Source organism: Tyto alba, unplaced genomic scaffold (genome assembly GCF_018691265.1).
Source record: "Tyto alba isolate M040663 unplaced genomic scaffold, T.alba_DEE_v4.0 Super-Scaffold_1, whole genome shotgun sequence".
In the NCBI taxonomy this organism is placed as follows: domain Eukaryota; kingdom Metazoa; phylum Chordata; class Aves; order Strigiformes; family Tytonidae; genus Tyto; species Tyto alba.
The window spans coordinates 28,572,545-28,589,546 of record NW_024881261.1 but is presented as its reverse complement, the minus strand read 5'-3'; the positions used below and the strand labels follow the sequence as shown (position 1 = coordinate 28,589,546).

Genomic DNA, 17,002 nt, shown 5'->3' with positions numbered 1-17,002 from the left:
GATCTACATGATAAAATCAGTTCACAGAAATGATGTAATATCATGCCAAATTTTCTTTAGCAAAGTTGCCTATATGATGTTTTTTCATATTTCTTCCTGAATTCTTGTCCTGTTAGACAGCAAGAGATGAAGCCACAATTAATAACAAAGAACCAGATGTTTCTTTAAACCTAGATAAATGCTAGACTGTACTAAAGCCACTCCATACAGAAGCTGGCACGCCTTTGATCATTTTTCAGTATGCCTTGACTGATTTAACTACCTGACTTGCATAAAATATTGACAAATCCAGTCCCAACCATTTTTCACTGCACAGCCTGATTCCTGCTGTCAAGAACAGCAGCATATTTGCATTGCTGTATACACAAACACAGCTACCATACCAGTACAGAAATCAGCTTTCTAAGTTACAAAGAAATGCTTTTGGTACTAGGGACAGGGTAGGAAACAAGGCTGAGTCCTACAGCTCAGCAGGACACAAAGAATAGCACTTTGTGGATTTCCTTTATCTTTCTCCTCACTTTTACAGCATAACTGAAGAAAATGAAAGCAGGTACTACAAAGCAGGAGCTAATATTTCTAGTTAAGACTGTTTAAAGAGATTATCGGGGCTACCATGGTACAGCTTGATAATGGGCAGCGAAGGCAGCTTCAAATCACAGACAGATTTGTCTCATTACTGAATCTATAACTTAAAGCCACCTAAGCCACACAACCTCCTACCACCACAGGCTTTAAACAATCAGTAACTGTTGTTAAGCGATAAATAGACACCCCTGAAGCTGGGACATTAGCCTAGTAGGCCTTTATTCAATTTTTGCTCTACCAATAAATTGCCCTGTGTTCAACTTTGATGAGTCACTAAGTTTTTCTTTAAGTCTCATTCATGCCTTAGAAGCAAGTGACAACAGATTTCCTGATGTGGTGTCAAGAGTACACAATGTACTGGGAGATTAAGATTCCCTCAGACATCGGCAGGGAGCAATGAAAGAACAACTCTGTTGTTAACTTTCTTAACTGTGGCCAAATGTACATCATAATGGTAAGCATGGATTAAGAAAGTCAGCACGCCTCCACAGCATCTTACATTGCATCACTAACCCAAGAACAAAAGATTATGCATAACTGCAGATTTCTGGGCCTTCCTACTGGCACTTTACCTATTTGCACTAGAGGGCTGTTTTATGGAGCACTGCCTTAAGGGGTGCTTAGGGAAGGGGAACAATAAGCTGCTTCTGAAGCAATGGAAGCTACACATGGTGGGCTGTAGAGAGCTCCCTAGTTCTTTGCCTTCTAGGCTCTAATTATTCCCTCATTAGTTGAAACCCTTTTCTAGTGGGCTAGTGACGATCTTATTAACAAGACAGCCTTTTTGCATGGAGATAGGCCTTGCCTATTTATCTTCAACAGTTTTTATGTGACACCATAAAGAACAGGCATTTTTCCAAACACAGCTTCCCTGTGGCCTTTAAAGGCAAGGAATGTTTGTGCAACCAGTTATGTTAAACATTAAAATTTTAAATTCCACATGGAGAGCTGAAGAGGTAAGTTAGTTTGCTGAAGCAGTGGGGACTGAGCCAATTTGGACATCTCTGGTTTTCTCAGTATTATTTCTGCTGAGAAGAGTCATCAGAAAAGGAGTCAAACATTACATCTTGCATCCTTCAAGAAGTGAATGAAGCCAGTAAGAATCTTAATTCTCATCCCATCAGGAATGAAGGGTTTCCAAGCCCTCTATGTCACTATCCTCTTTTCAAGAAAGCACTGGATTTGCATACTTACATCCCAAATTTGATATGAATTAGGTCTAGCACAGAACTACTTTAATTCCAGTAACTGCTCCCAGGCTGTTTAAGATGATTACAAGTGAAAGCAGACTGTGAAACCCCAGAATTAGCAAAAGCACATAGGATCCCAAGAATCGCAATAGGAAAATTAATTCAGTGTCACATGGTACAGTCTGAAGTTTATAAAAAAAGAACAAGATTACCTGGAAAGAAGTAATCATGCAGCAGTTCCTGGGATCAGCATTTCAGTGTTGAGAGATTAAGTTCCAAATCTTTAAATTGCACGTGCTGATATTTTACATTATTTCAATTCTTCAAAACAAGTCTATTTGCAATACTCCCTATAATCTCCAAAGAATGAGACATGTGAGGCTTATACAAAGCTGATAAAGATCTGCAAGTTTTCCAAAAGCAACTGGTTGTTATTCTTTCTGCATTTTCAGGGCCTTATGTATATTCAACTATGGAAATGTTTCTGTTCCTTACAAAAGAGCTCATTGATTCCCTAAGCACAAGGGAGTAGACCAGCATGCTAATTGAAAATGCTTTCAAATTTGTTTTTATTATATTAGCATTCTGTTTTGGTTCCTTATTGCAAAGGATGAGTATGTCTTTCTAAAGAGGAGAAACATTCACACTTAAAGCAGTGACCTAATTCAGTATGCACTTGGCTTCATGCCAGACCGTATGAACATTCCTCATTTTAGCATGTTCTACTTTAGATACATCCTTTTTGTTCAGCATGCCCTAGATGGTCATAGTTTAGCTGCTTATGCAATTCCAGCTGATTTTCATAGTTATTTTGTTGTTCCTAATTTCACACAGATGCCACAGATATTCACTGTCTTAAAACTCCCTTCACACACACACACTTCGCTCCTTGGCAAGTTATACAATGAAAACTTAAGGTCCAATATCATCCCTTGAATATTCCATCTTACTCTGAAGAAGAGTGTCACTGAAAATAGAATTACTCGTGAGTATTAGAGAAACATTGTACACACAGTTATTTTCCACCAACACCAAAACAAGTTGGCTGTCTTTGCTCCTGCGGACAATCTTTGCATAAAGCCTAGAGTGAGAAACCTCAAACCATATCTTCAGTATGCAGAAACACGTCATCTCTGCTTAGACAACCTACTGAGGTATAGGTTCAGAAAAGGCACAAATAAATTTGTTCAATGCTTTATTATACAGTTCTGGCCAAATGAGTACTGAAGTCAGATTCTTCTGCTGTTGGGAAAGTTAATAGAAAGGGAAAAGAAAAGAAAAAAAGTATCCAAGCAAAGAGTTATGGGCCATAGTTCTCACTTTCCACAGAAAACTAATCTTTAGTCTAGTACCTCACCATCAGTAGACTGGCTGTAAATAACATGCTTTTGTCACTATTTCACCATCTGATTTCCTTTCAGCTACAGCTCTGCCTTCCAAGCACATATGCACACACATACGCACTGCTGGACAGGAGATAAGTTGAAAGCCACTACCAAGTTATGGAAAGATCTACCTACAACAAAACCAGCAGGAAAGTGAAAATAATTGCAAGATATTTTAGGCCTTACAAGTTTAATAATTAGCCCTGAAGAATTTGAAAGTTGTTCTTATACACATCATAACCACTGCCCACAGTAAGCCCATCATATTAGGCACAAGCAGCAGCTTATTTTCAACTTTTTGAAAGGTTAGCACATAATACACTGTTCCAATTCAACACAACACACAAGTTTTGTTTGTAAGCACAGAACTGCAGCTTTGCTAGTTGCATTATCTGACTGACACGGAAGTAAATTTTTCTTCCAGCTATATTTTATGATTTTCATCAAAATTTCCTTGTGTCTTCCTCTGGACCTCTCCAGCATTCCCACTACATCACATACTACCTTAGCATGCTTACATGAACAAACCTGTAAAGGGCAAAACCTCTAAGAGCACACACCAGCACTCCTCAAACAAGACAGAACAGTTTCTACAGAAAGTGGTTTTTCTAGACATTGCAGATCTAAACCAGAAGTCCAAGAAATAAAAAAAGCCCACAACAAATCAAAACAAGACATCTGCCTTGGGAGACTAGGTGACAGAATCAGTTCTCCATCAGGTCTAACTCAACTCCACAAAATCTGTGATCCTCAGTCTTACAGACTTACCAGCTCAACCTGATTGATAAATATGAAAAAAGGTTGCATTCAGCTCGTGTCCATCAGTCACACAGCAGACCCAAGCAGTAAGATATGCAGTCATCTATGTTGCTGCAGCCAGCCTCACCTGGCTGCTCATCAACTAACAACCCTGGGGTAATGCTGAGCTTTCAGTTGAGCACTGCTCCTATTTACTCACAGGTTGAGGTTTTTTTTCCCCCTCCACTTTCTTTGTTATAGACTTCCACTGGTAAACACCATCAAAGCCAGAGTTTCATGGGGAGGGGCAGGGGGACAACTATGATTCCACACTGATCACTGAGCACCTTAGCTCATTTTTAATTAAAGACACAGAAAAAACCCCACACCAGTCAACACAAGAACTACTGAATATATTATATACTCTCTGCAACTACCTGAAGGGAGGTGGTAGCCAGGTGGGTGTTGGTCCCTTCTCCCACATAGCAAGTGATAGGATAAGAGAAAATGGCCTCAAGTTGTGCCAGAAGAGTGTTAGATTGGATATTAGGAAAAATTGCTTCACCAAAACTGTTATGAAGCATTGGAACATTCTGCCCATGGAGGTGCTTCAGTATTTAAAAGATGTGTAGATGTGGTGCTTAGGGACATGGTTTAGTGGCACTTGGCAGCATTAGGTTTACGGTTGGACTCTCTGACCTTAAAGGTCTGTTCCAACCGAAATGATCCATTGATTATGAACAGCCTGTGATGAATTCTCAAGTGCTCAAGCATACCTGCAATAGGTAACTCCAGACCTTTGTTTAGTTCCTAAATGGGAAGGAAAGCAATTCATGCCTTTGGCACAAGGATCATAGTAGTACTCATAGTACATCAGGAACTAGTAGTTCAGGCATGGGAACCTGCAGAAAAAGCTACTTCAGTGATGGGTGACAACAATCACAGGATTTATTACTCAAAAAATAATATTCCCTATGCAAATGCTTTATTTTACAAAGGCAACATCATGTTTTTGCCAGCAGAAATGCTGTGGTCCAAAATAAAATTAAGACTAACCCTCTACAAGTTTCCACTGTCAGATTAGATACTCCAATACATAGGGAAGATATATAGGGTTTCTTATCTCTCTTGTTTCATGCAATAGATGAACTCACTCTCAACATCAGAGAGAGACTTTACTGGTAAGAAATTCTACCTTTTTCCAGGCTCTGATCCTGTTCACTAATTCCATCTTTTCATGAGATGCAACTGAAGCAGCACAGTTTATACTAACCTTCTTTAAGAAGGGGTGCATTTTAATAGTGGCATAAGATTGAGTCTAGCCTAGGAAGGACAATCAAGCAGGTCTTGCTCTTTATACCCTTCTTAAACCTCTCTCAAAATTTCTGCCTCAGTTTCAACAAGTTCACAACACAGACCATCAGGACAGTATGAAGGACCTGTCCCGTCACTGCACCACATACCCCTTCCTCACCCCGCACAGATGACCAGAAGACAAATCAGCATGCCAAGATGACAGAACAGGAAATAATACAGGTTTTATTGTCTCAATTCCCAGTAAATGCTCATGCAGCAGAGAGAAAGCAGAAGGTGAAATCCAACAACCTAGAAACGGTGATGTTTTTTGCCACAACAGTCCCTGGCAAAAGCAGTCATGCCATCATCCTCAAATGTAAGAAACGTTAACCGTACCGAAATGGCTTAAATATTACATAATCTACTGTGAAATGACAATGAAAAAAATGGCCTTTTTCTGAAGTGGTTTTATCTCCCTTAAGAAGCACGAAAACTATTGTATGTTTTGGCATTTGTTGTTCCTACCCAATACCAAATCAATTACTTAACTAAGTAGACAAATCAAAGAACAACGTTATTCACATTATTTACTTTATACCTTATCCAAAGCAAGCAATGAGCTTATGAATAGGAGCTCTGCTTTGCCTTCAGTGAAGCCAGAGCAAACCCATTTGTCTGGAAACTGCTGAATTGAAACTGGAACTTGAAACCCAACCAGCTACACCGTAACTGCTCTGGTCAGTATTATCCTATTTCAGATAAGGCCAGGAAAGAAAAGTCAACCTGTAGTCACTTTACTGTTTTTATGAAGAGACATCTGCTTGGCAAGAAACAAGCTAGGTAAAATACCCTAGGTAAGACTGCCTGAAGGAGTTTTGCTTGCTTGCTTGTTCTTAAATTATTATTATTGAATAGCTATCCTGAAAAGCTCACTACCTTCAGCTTCGATAAGATAAATAGCATTTGTATTTACACACCTTTTCCTGTAGTTAATACTCTTCAGCTTGCGGTAGGGACTATTCCCCTTTTTAAATTTGGCAAAAAAACCCACAAACTCCAAACTTACAGAAGCAAGTATTCTTCCCCTTATTTTGCCTACCCTATCGGTTGTTAAAGTTCACCTAGAAATCAGAACAAAAACACAAGTAGCTACCTTAGTACAGTTACCAGGGAAGCACTTTCTACTGGTATTCTTAACATCTCATAAACAATGTCATATTTTACATGAGCATTAGGTAAGAGTCTGACCTACTTTTATCATGTGCTTTGCAGTAACCTTATTAACAACATACTGTCCATGAGGGACTGCATAAATTATATGGACAACTGTAACATGGCAGCGAGGTGGGCTCCTGGTCTCGGCCACACCACTCAATTGATGACAGTACTCAGGTCTGTGCCCTGCGGCCTGGCAGATCCCCAAAACAGTGCATGTAACACTGCACACTCCATCGGGGGCAAAAGGAGAGCTGCATTACTGCAAACAATAGCTTAATCACAACTAAATCACAGTTCTTATGACAACTTTAGCTTATCTTCAAAGATGCATAGTAGTCTCTGTTAGAGTACATGCAGTGAAATCTTATTGCTCCTTTCAGTATGAGAGAGCAAGACACAGAAATAAAACTTATGATGCCCAGTAGTCTTCAAACAGATAATGCTGTAGAAGGGGTTTTTGTTCAGAAAAACAGTTTTAGAAGGACAGAAAAAATAGTTACACTTAAAAGTGCATCATCTTACAGTGAATGAGGAAAAATAAAATCCTCTTTAGACATCCAAAGTGTCTAAGCATCTTCAAAGACCCCAGCTAAATATTTCCCCCAGACAATATGAACATGGTCCAGCAAAAGCAACAGAACACATAACCAGTGATCCCAGCTCTGGCAGATCGCATTTGCACAACATACCTACGCTTTCACTGATGACATTTTCTATTCATTAAAAAAAAAAAAAAAAAAAAAAAAAAACAACCAAACACTGAAGTGACTGATATTGTCCATTGCAGGAATGGTAGCAGGCAAAAACAAAATGCTGAGAATGATGTGGCCTTCCTGGAATTGCTTCACTTAAGTACCACATCTGACTTGATTCTGAGAAGGTAGTTATCTTCTGATTTCTCACATCTCTGATTATTTTCTAGTTCTCTATGCATGCCGATCAAGACAACATAGTTACTGTACCCTGAGCATAGTGAAAATAAGTATACCAATATATGTAAATTCTTGTGCTATTTTTAAAGGATAATTATCATCCAAGTGCATACACGAAGCCGGTGGGAGATTTTCCCACTGTGGGAGGTAAGGCGAGAGTCATGCATCCAGTCTCCTTACACTTGTAAAGCAAATCTGAAAATGCTGTAGAGCAAACCAGATTGCCTTTGAGGCCCTCAAAGGTACCCAAGAGGTGGTTACCACATACAGTTTTCTTTTTTTTGCCCTATAAAAAGAAGAGATTGAAAATGACAGTTCTTAACCAGGATGTTCTTCCTAACAGTTGCATAGCTAATTAGCCAGCAGTTTAAAACACAGTTAGAAACTTAATCCTGTGGGAGAGTTAGATTTTTAAATTTTCTGTACCTTTTCTATGATAAGAGCCATACTGCTTTCAAGGAGCTAAAAATCCAGGTTATGGTGAAGCTGTAGCAGTTGAAGTGCAAATAGTGAGGAGGTAAATTCTCACGTGCACTAAACTTTCAGACTTCTATTAATATCTGCCTGAAAAGTAGAAATGTATAAATGCAATTGATTTACATTTCAAAAAAAGTTTCACTGGAAAACTGTGCACCAAGTACTATCACAGCAACGTTCCCATTAAATTTCTGTTTTATTGCCAAATTTTATGGAAAGTGCCCCATACCAAGTAATATTTGCACAGAAATCTCTTAATTGCAAGTCTGAAGAGCAATAAAACTCCTGAAGTGACCACTGGAAGACATTTCTGTGCATTTTGTCCAACTGGCAGTTTAGCTTGACAGTTTTAAAATATCTAAAACCAGCTTAAAACACAATTTGATACAGAAACCCTGAGAAAAATGCTGCCTTGGAAAACAATCACCCTAAAGTTGTTCTTAAGTAAACTGAATCAGCTAGCTTAAGTTCACATGGTGTTCAAAAGTGGACTCACATTTCTATTCCTCAGTCCACAAATCTAAGATGGAAGGAGGAACAGAACCTACAGATATTTTTAGAATGACTAAAAATCAGCGTAGTAGTTTTCGTTCTGCTTTCAGCACAACAAATCAGCCATGAGTATGTCACCAGAAGTAAAAGCTGGGTGCCAAATGATGGAGAAACATCTGGTGCATTCCAGAAGCACAGCTAGATGCACTTATGTCATCTGTAATTTTTCAATTTGACATTATAACTAAGTATTAACTTAAAGGACTAGCAATACCAGACTTCACTGAAAGCAGAGAAGCTACCAGCTTGTCCAAACTATCTATCTTGACTTTTTTTTTTATTTTAAAGTTGTCTTGCATTGAGAAAGACATCAGTATGAAAAACAGGAACACCAAACACTCAACACTCTGCATTACTCCATCTCTGTTTTGTTTTTCAAGTCCCTGAAGTCAGTCTTTGGACCACTTGGACCATCTTTCCACCTCTTCAGGAAGAGATGAACATGATTTGGAGTGGAAAGAAGCCAGGAGTTTCTGTCAACCTCTGTGGAGTTTTTGCAGGTTCCTTGTGCTATTTTTCCATTGTGCTCATACAACACAATTTTTTTTTTTTCCCTAAGTTTTGCTTCACAGCAGGGACATATAGGTTGTTACCACAGACACTTGTTGCAAACTATTCAAAGTGTCACATTTGACTCCTGGTCCTACTGGCAGCAACTTCTATTATGTCATTCAGACAGTGGTTTCAAGTTCTGTTACCTTCTCCTTTTGTCCCTTCAGACAATCGACTTAAATCCCTATCACACTTGCACCTCTCCATCTAGCTAGGTAAAACTGTAGTAGAAGTTCAGGATGGTACACAACTAAGGAGCAACTCTGAAGGTTTAAATGCAAAAGATTCAAAGTAACTGGATTATGCATGAAATCCGAAAACAAACAACTTAAGGAAACGTGCTTAGTAACACTTACAAGCACAATCTAGTAGAACATTTTGGATGTTAAAACTCAGTCCTGTGCCAAACACTGGGAGAGCTGGGGCAGAGTTTGCCCTGCACAGCCACCTTACTGGAACACAGCTTCCAGAGTGTGCTGGGAAGAGAGAGGCACGCCAGCCATGCCAGCCACTGCCCAGGCAGCACCAACCACAACCCATACACGTTCTCCTACTTTGCAAATTGTACATCTCTTCTTCACAAGACTCCTACCCATGTCAGAAGCTCCCAGATCACACAAAAGATGGACTGAACTACTATCACTCAGCAGTCTTAATTTCCACTCTACCAGAGCACAAGGAAGACGTGCAAACCATCTGCTGCCCCTGGGGCTGTAAGTAGTATCACCAGTGCTGACAAGTGTCTTATTTTTGACACCACTGTTTCAGGAAACCTTCAAGAGACAGCAGAAGTGCTGCCACAAGTCATCTGAAGGCTATCACCCAAAACGCTCTCCCAGGACAGATTTGCTTTCATAGAAACTGATGACTTAGCCCTCCATATAATTCCACAGACTCTAAGCTCCGCTCAATACTAGCATTTTATACTTTCAGAATGTGCTTCAAAACACAACCTCATTTCCACTGCTTTAACACAGCAGTGTTCCCAAACAGCTTCAGGTGCTTCCCATGCATCGCTGCTCAACACCCACCCTTGAAACAGCAACACAAGCCCAACACAGAAGAACTGTTTAAGTATTATTTCTACTGTTTCTAGAGAGAAGACACACATACACAAACACCGGACATGCGGAGAAGCAGAAAATCTGTCTGGTTACCTTACTATTAACCAACACATGGTCAGTGTCATAGGATATACACACAACATCTATGAACAGAATTATTTGTAGCACCTCTCTAAAGCAGTGCCTCAGCCACTGGCTTTAAAATCTCACAGCTTCCTGCAACTACACACCTGCAAGCCAGAAATTGTCCTTCCATGTCTTTCTCTTGCAACTGGCATCTGAAGAGTTATTAGGGCCCTTCTTCCTTACAAGATTATCTGGGAGCAGTCACCCTGACTTCCAAATCCTAATATGTTAATATAAAACTAGCCTAGCTTTGTATACAACTTTCTGGAGAACTCAGGCACCTGTTATGGTTTAACCCCAGCTGGCAACTAAGCGCCACCCAGCCGCTCGCTCACTCCCCCGTGGTGGGATGAGGGAGAGAATCAGAAGGGTAAAAGTGAGAAAATTCATGGGTTGAGATAAAGACAGTTTAATAGGGAAAGCAAAAGCCGTGCACGCAAGGGAAGCGAACCAAGGAATTCAGTCACCACTCCCCAGTGGCAGGCAGGCTCAGCCATCCCCAGGAGAGCCGGGCTCCAACGCACCCAACAGTTACTTGGGAAGACAAACGTCATCGCTCTGAACATCCTCCCCTTCCTCCTCCTTCCCCCAGCTCCGTCTGCTGAGCCTGACGCCGTACGGTGTGGGATAGCCCTGGGGTCAGTCGGGGTCGGCTGTCCCGGCTGTGTCCCCTCCCGACTCCTTGTGCCCCCCCAGCCACTCGCTGCTGGGGTGGGGTGAGGAGCAGGAAGGGCCCTGACTGTGTAAGTGCTGCTGGGTGGTAAGGAAAACATCACAGTGTTATCAGCACTGTTTCCAGCACAAATCCAAAACACAGCCCCATACTAGCTACTAGGAAGAAAATTAACTTTACTCCAGCCAAAACCAGCACCATGTCCTGCAATTTTCATCTTTTCTGGATGCGCTGATCTACTGTCTTGACAAAAAGCATGATCAACAGTGCAGACACATTAACCTCCTTTGGTGGTTGATGTTCATTTGCCAAAGTTATATCCAAGAAGCAGATATCTATATATGGATAAAAAAACCCTCTAAGCCATTTAGCAATTTTACCTGGAAATATTTAATATGTGCAAGTATCATATACCTTGGTCTACCTTTAGCTCCTAGCTGTTCTGCACTGTATTATTTTACCTTTGAACACATGAGAACCAGTCTTGAGTTATACTCAGCTCAATGAGAGGACTGTTGCCCGTGACAGCCACCAAGTATGTGGCAGGACCCATCTCTTGGAGGATTCAGTAGCCATGAAAGACTTTAATTTCTGTTCTACAACTGGAATATCACTTCCCTTTAACAGAAATTCTCCGCTGTATACTGGAGAAGAGCAAAATTAGTTCCCTTACTTTTGGGGAGAACAAGTGCCAAATGTGTCTGCCTGCCCAACCCCCTCCCAGAGTCACTCCAGCTATCCCTACCCTGCTCAGAGTGCTGTGCTACTTTAGTTCTGCATGTTTTCTTTAGTCACCTACTGGGTACTTGCACTCAAACTACCACAGGTGAATGTTCTTACCCCTCCATCTATTGAAGTAATGCATTAATTGACAAGTCATCTCTGGCCATATTAGAGAAGCTGATGGGAAGACTGACTTTTGACACCAGGAGGACATGTATGCTGGCTGTCGGGTGCCGATCCAGGCTTTCCAGACAGCTGCCCTCAGTGACATCCCTACCAGAAAGCACAATATCATAAAGGAGAAGGATACTCTTCCAGAAGCTGCTTCACCAGTGAAACAGTACTGCTTGGTACAAAAGAGGAAGAAAGGGCAAGAAAAACAGTGAGACAGACCTGCCCTTTATCACCCACCCACTGCACCAGCGAAAGATTTAATATGAAGGAAGAAGGCAGCGAAAGAAACGGACAGGCAGACCTGCCCTTTCTGTCACCCACCAACACGGCTGCCAGCAACATGATCCTCAAAGGCACCTACTGAGGAGACATGCCCACCCACCACAACAGGCTGGGGAGGCAGATGGGGTCCAGACCAAGAACTCCCCAGGACCACGGTGGGGGCTAAAGGAAGCGATTAGACCCAAGAGGAGCAGGGTGCTGGAAGGCACATGTACTGCAGGCAGACACTAATGCATAAACAGGCCAATCACTAGTTATTTTTGATTACAGTTGGAGATGATTAAGAATGGCAGGAAATGGTTAGATAAAAAAAGTACATGAGAGATTTCCTCACATGATAGCTTCCTTGCCTCAAGTCATATTTGGATGCTCTGAACTTCGCTTTGAAACACTGACACTCCAATGATGCTCCTTCCCAAGGTTCACATTTGCAGTCACAACACCTGCAATGGCTTGCCAGCTTTATCAACGTGCTAATAAGTTTTAGAGCTTTTGGTTTGTGAATGGGAAAAGCCTTTAGAAACAGGTAAGGTAACACAGAGATCAGTCCAAGACAGCACCATACTTCACTCTGAAATAATTATAGAGCAAGTGTCTCCTGCCAGCCTTTACCATATACAGAAGACAAATGGACAGTCTAGCATAGAGAGAATACAAGAGTCTCACACGTATTTTACTATGCCATATTTTCACGTGCAGCAAAATCTTCCAGAATTAAGAAAAAAAGCTTTTTCCTTTCCCCTTGAACCTCTGATCTCTAGTGACTGTGTACAGCTTGCAATGATTACCCAGTTACTTTTTAAAAAGACGTTCCTCAGCTAGCAGTGACCATCAGAACCACTGATTTAGATTATACACACAAGGTGTAAGATACCCAAGAACTATTAAGCTGTCTAACCCATCTGTCTACATTTTTAGGTATATGCAAGATATCCGCAGCCTTACTATAAAAATTTTTAAGCGTGTTTAAATGAAAGCAGCAGCTAGGTGCACCTAAAAAAGGCCTCTGACAGCATCCTGTCTCACTCCTTTTGCACCAGAAGACACTCATAACAAGGAAGACTGCAACTTGCAGTACTGTTCCTGCTTTGAGAAATGTTTTTCTTTATTTTTTTTCAGAAGAGTTTTATATAGAAGAAATTAAGAGTATTAAAGTCATTGTACACTAAGATTTTTCTAGTAAACAATAATATTCATGGAAGTGCTGGTCTTTTCTAATCATCATTCAAAATGAAATTGCTCTGGCAGACAGTGAGAAGAACCCTTCCATAAATTCTTCTAAGGAGCTGTAGCTGTAACTCAGAAATGAAACTATATTCCCATTCTCTCACAAATGCATTACATTTCTGAACATCTTGTGAATTACGATTGCATTTTCCCATTTCCAGCACTAAGCCTGCAAGAACATAATTAGTTGCATAGATAAATCATGGTGGTTTTGGGTTTTTTTGTTTGTTTGTTTTGTTGTTGTTTTGTTTTTTTTTACAAAAGCTATTATAGTCCTGAAACATTTTCTTTCCATTGCGCCCTTTGAAAACTTTAAAGACTTTTTTTTTTTTTTTAATGAAGTCTTCTGCTTGAAATCCCTATTTATTATTTGATTTTTCCAGAAGCAAGATTATTATGGTCTCTTCTCATACTTTTATTCTGGAGGGCCGGTCCTCTAAGAGAGTAGAAGACAGATGAGCCAGCTGAAGGCCAAGCATGTTATCAGTTCCAGTGCCACCGAAATCCTTAACCAAAGCCTGAATATCGTCCCACCTCTATGATCCCACTTCAGCCTTATTCGAAGATAAAATACTGCAAGTCATGAAGTTTGCTTCATAATGACAGACTGTTTCAGAGTTAAGAAAAATATTGTGCAATTTGTTTTCTGCAGTAAAAAAAAAAAAAAAAAAAAAAGGCCTCGTATTTCTCACACCCTCCCTCTCCCAAGTTTAGTTTTATCTCTCTTAAAAGTTCAGGTCATACTGGTGATACTTTTTCCAAAGATGTCCACCAAACATCTCAGGCAAGCACAGAAGTGGCAGACTGTGGGGCAGGGGTAGAAGTTGTTGTGCCAGATACGCTTTTGGGTTTTCTTGGCAACAGACCACAACTACTTATCATTTAACTACGTCTTAAGATGATGTTTCTCACTGACTTGGGAAGACCCATATCCCAGGGCTGGAATTTAAAAGCAAAGAATTTAAATTTAAGCATAATTTCATAAAACTTCTATCATGATGCAGCAGCCTTAATGATAGGTTGGGGGATTTCTTGTTTTGCTTTGGACTTTTTTTTTTTCCTTCCCCCCTTTCAGCCTGAGGAAGACACTGAAACCAAGTCAGGGGATCAGGAAGGGAAAGAATTATTCACAATCAACTAATCTTAATCACACTGAAGTTTTCATGTGTTTCCTCCAGGAACTGACAAGCTAAACAATTTCTATATGTGCCATACAGTCCTGTATTTCAAAAATCATTGTTCTTCCTTCTATTCTTGGCCTACTGACGGTTTAGGACAGTGCTGCTGAAGCAACACTCGGGTGTGGGTCTCCTGATACTTATGATAAGGACTTACTGGCAAAGAGTCTCCCATAAAAGCCTCAGGGTATAATTGAGGCGCATAGCTAACACCCCATCCACAAAACGCATCTACCTCCACTGACAGCTACTGGGAATACTTCCAAACCGCTGCCTTTGACAGTGTTTGGGGACTCACTATATAGCTAATAAATAAAGGGAAGCTAGAAGTTTCCTTCAAACACACTGAAGCAGGATAGGAACTTTCAGTTAGTGCATGCTGGAAAAGAAGAAACTGCCTTACTCACAAGGCCCTGGCATTTTCAGTCTCCAAAAAAATAGAAAAAAAAGATAACTTTTACTGTATGTCCTTAGCTTGAGCTATATTCACTGTGCTAAAACAACTTTGGTCTTTTTTGCAGCTCTTCCAAGTTATCCATCAGAGCAATAGAATACACTTAGTCCTTATCCATCATCTACAAGCTCAGCTGAAGAGATCAGTGTCTCAGTTTCCGACTGATAGAGGGGCTTGAAGAGAAAAACCACAAACAAGCTACAGAACCACAGGATATAGTAAACATTACTTAAGCAGATTGCAATTATACTACACTGAAAATATGCAGTATCAAGTTCAACTTTTTGTATACTCGGCTTCAAAACCAGCCTTTCAAATTGCAACCCCTCCATTTCTGCTGTAGTATTCCTTTTATAAATGAGTTAGATTCAGTAGTAATAGACTGATAACAATGACACATTTTTATTTTTGATGTTCAGCATTGAAGCATTACAACTTTCACACTTCACTGGAGCACAGAATTTACTGAGCAAGAACCTGGCTGCCAAATAGCAGGAGAGGCAAACCGTGGTCAAAGAAGTCTAAATATCGTACTGAAAGTCATTAAGTGCCCTCTTATCATCATTCCTCTATTTTTTTTTTTTTGGGGGGGGGGGGGTGGGGGAGGGGGGGGGGGGGTGGCGAGGGAAACGGTGGAAGCAATCGCTGTGTCTAGCGGTCTGAGCACGTTAAAACGCAATCCCCGACCAGCACCGGCCCGCGGCAGCTCCGCGGGGACCAGCAGCGGTGCTGCCCGCGGCGCGGTGAGGCGCGGTGCTGCCCCGCCGCACCCCCACGAACGCCCCCCCGGGCACATTTACGGCCGGGTCACACAATGGAAACGCCACGGCGAGCGGGGAGGGAGAGCGAGGAGTTTTTATTGTTGAGGCAGCGCCAAGGCAAAAACCGAATTCGGGTCGCAAGGCCCCCGCCACCAGCGCGGACGGGCGCTGCCCCCACCCCTGGTCCCAGCTGCCGCCCGCCCGCCCCCCACCCCCTGGCCGCGCTGCCACCGCGGGGGGGGGGTGCGGAGGCCCCGGCCGTGTCGCGGGCCCCTCCGCTCCCCTCGGGCCGGCGCAGCCCCCGCCGCCCGAACCCGGACCCGGACCCGCGCCCGCCCGGGAGACGGCGGGGCAGCAGCTGCGGAGCCGGGCTCTCGGCGCCGTCCTCCGGCGGCAGGGAGCGGGGGAGCGGCCGGCCAGGCCCCCCTCGGCGGGCCGGGGAGGGAGCGGGGGGCCGGGGGCGGCCGTACTCACCGCGCGGGCCCCGCCGCGGAGCCGCGGCCGCACTTCCTGTGCGCGGAGAAGCGGGCGAGCGGGCGGGCGGGGCGCCACCGCCGCCGCGGCCCTTAAAGGGGACGGCGCCGACCGCCCCCGGGGCGGGACCGGGCGGCGGCCGCCGCGTTTGTGGGAGTACACACCCCCCTCCTCCCCCTCTCCGCCCCCACTCGTGGCGGCGGCCCACGGCGGGGCCCTCCGCACCCCCTGAGGGTGAAGGCGCGCCGGTGCAGGCTGGCAAGGCGAGAAGGAGGTGGCCGGGAGCGCGCGTGGGGCGTGTAAGAAATGCCTCCCCCCACGCACACACACACACACACACACACCCGTGGCTGGTAATAAGCAGAGGTTCCGCGGAGGGAGCGCTGGCGGGGGCGGGCTGGAGCGGGGCAGCGCAGCGGCAGCGGGGGGACGGCGGGTGTACAAATGTTAACGCACCCGCGGAACCGCGATGTAGCCTTTGTGCTGGAGACAGCGTCTGCAACAGGCAGAACTTACTGGTAATTATTTTCTACTTACCCAAATATTTACAGTTCTGTATTTCCATAAGAACATTTCATTGTGTATATATATATAATTTTCTATTTTTTTTTATTTTTTATTTTTTTCTGTAGGGCTTGACTTGAAGTCAGACTTAGGATCTTGTGCACCTTCCAGCTATCTGTAACAGCTTAAAAGGGTGAGGCCAAGAACAGCTCAGGAAGCGGATGAGGGAGTAATGCTCTTTCATAACTATATATCAAAGGCTTCTGGCCCCAGTCGTCAAAAACCGAGTCGCAGGCGCTCAGAAGCTGGTAAAGGTTTATTCTGCAAAGACCTGTGCCCACCGGTTGGCATCTCGGGTGGTTGGGCTGAGCGCTCACCCGTGGGGACGGTAGGCACCGAGCGCTCTGGGGAGCGGAGCGCGGGTGGCCGCGGCA

At 43.0% G+C, this 17,002-nt stretch overlaps 1 protein-coding gene across 1 annotated transcript in view; it reads right to left on the bottom strand.

Moving 5' to 3' along the window:
• The window catches only part of CSGALNACT2 (chondroitin sulfate N-acetylgalactosaminyltransferase 2), a 34,942-nt gene extending 18,771 nt beyond the window's left edge, over positions 1–16,171 (bottom strand). Inside the window, exon 1 of the mRNA XM_042791380.1 lies at positions 16,065–16,171. The gene's annotated coding sequence lies outside the window, so the exon portion shown is untranslated. The remainder of the gene's footprint in view (positions 1–16,064) is intronic.
• Between the last annotated feature and the right edge of the window lie 831 nt (positions 16,172–17,002).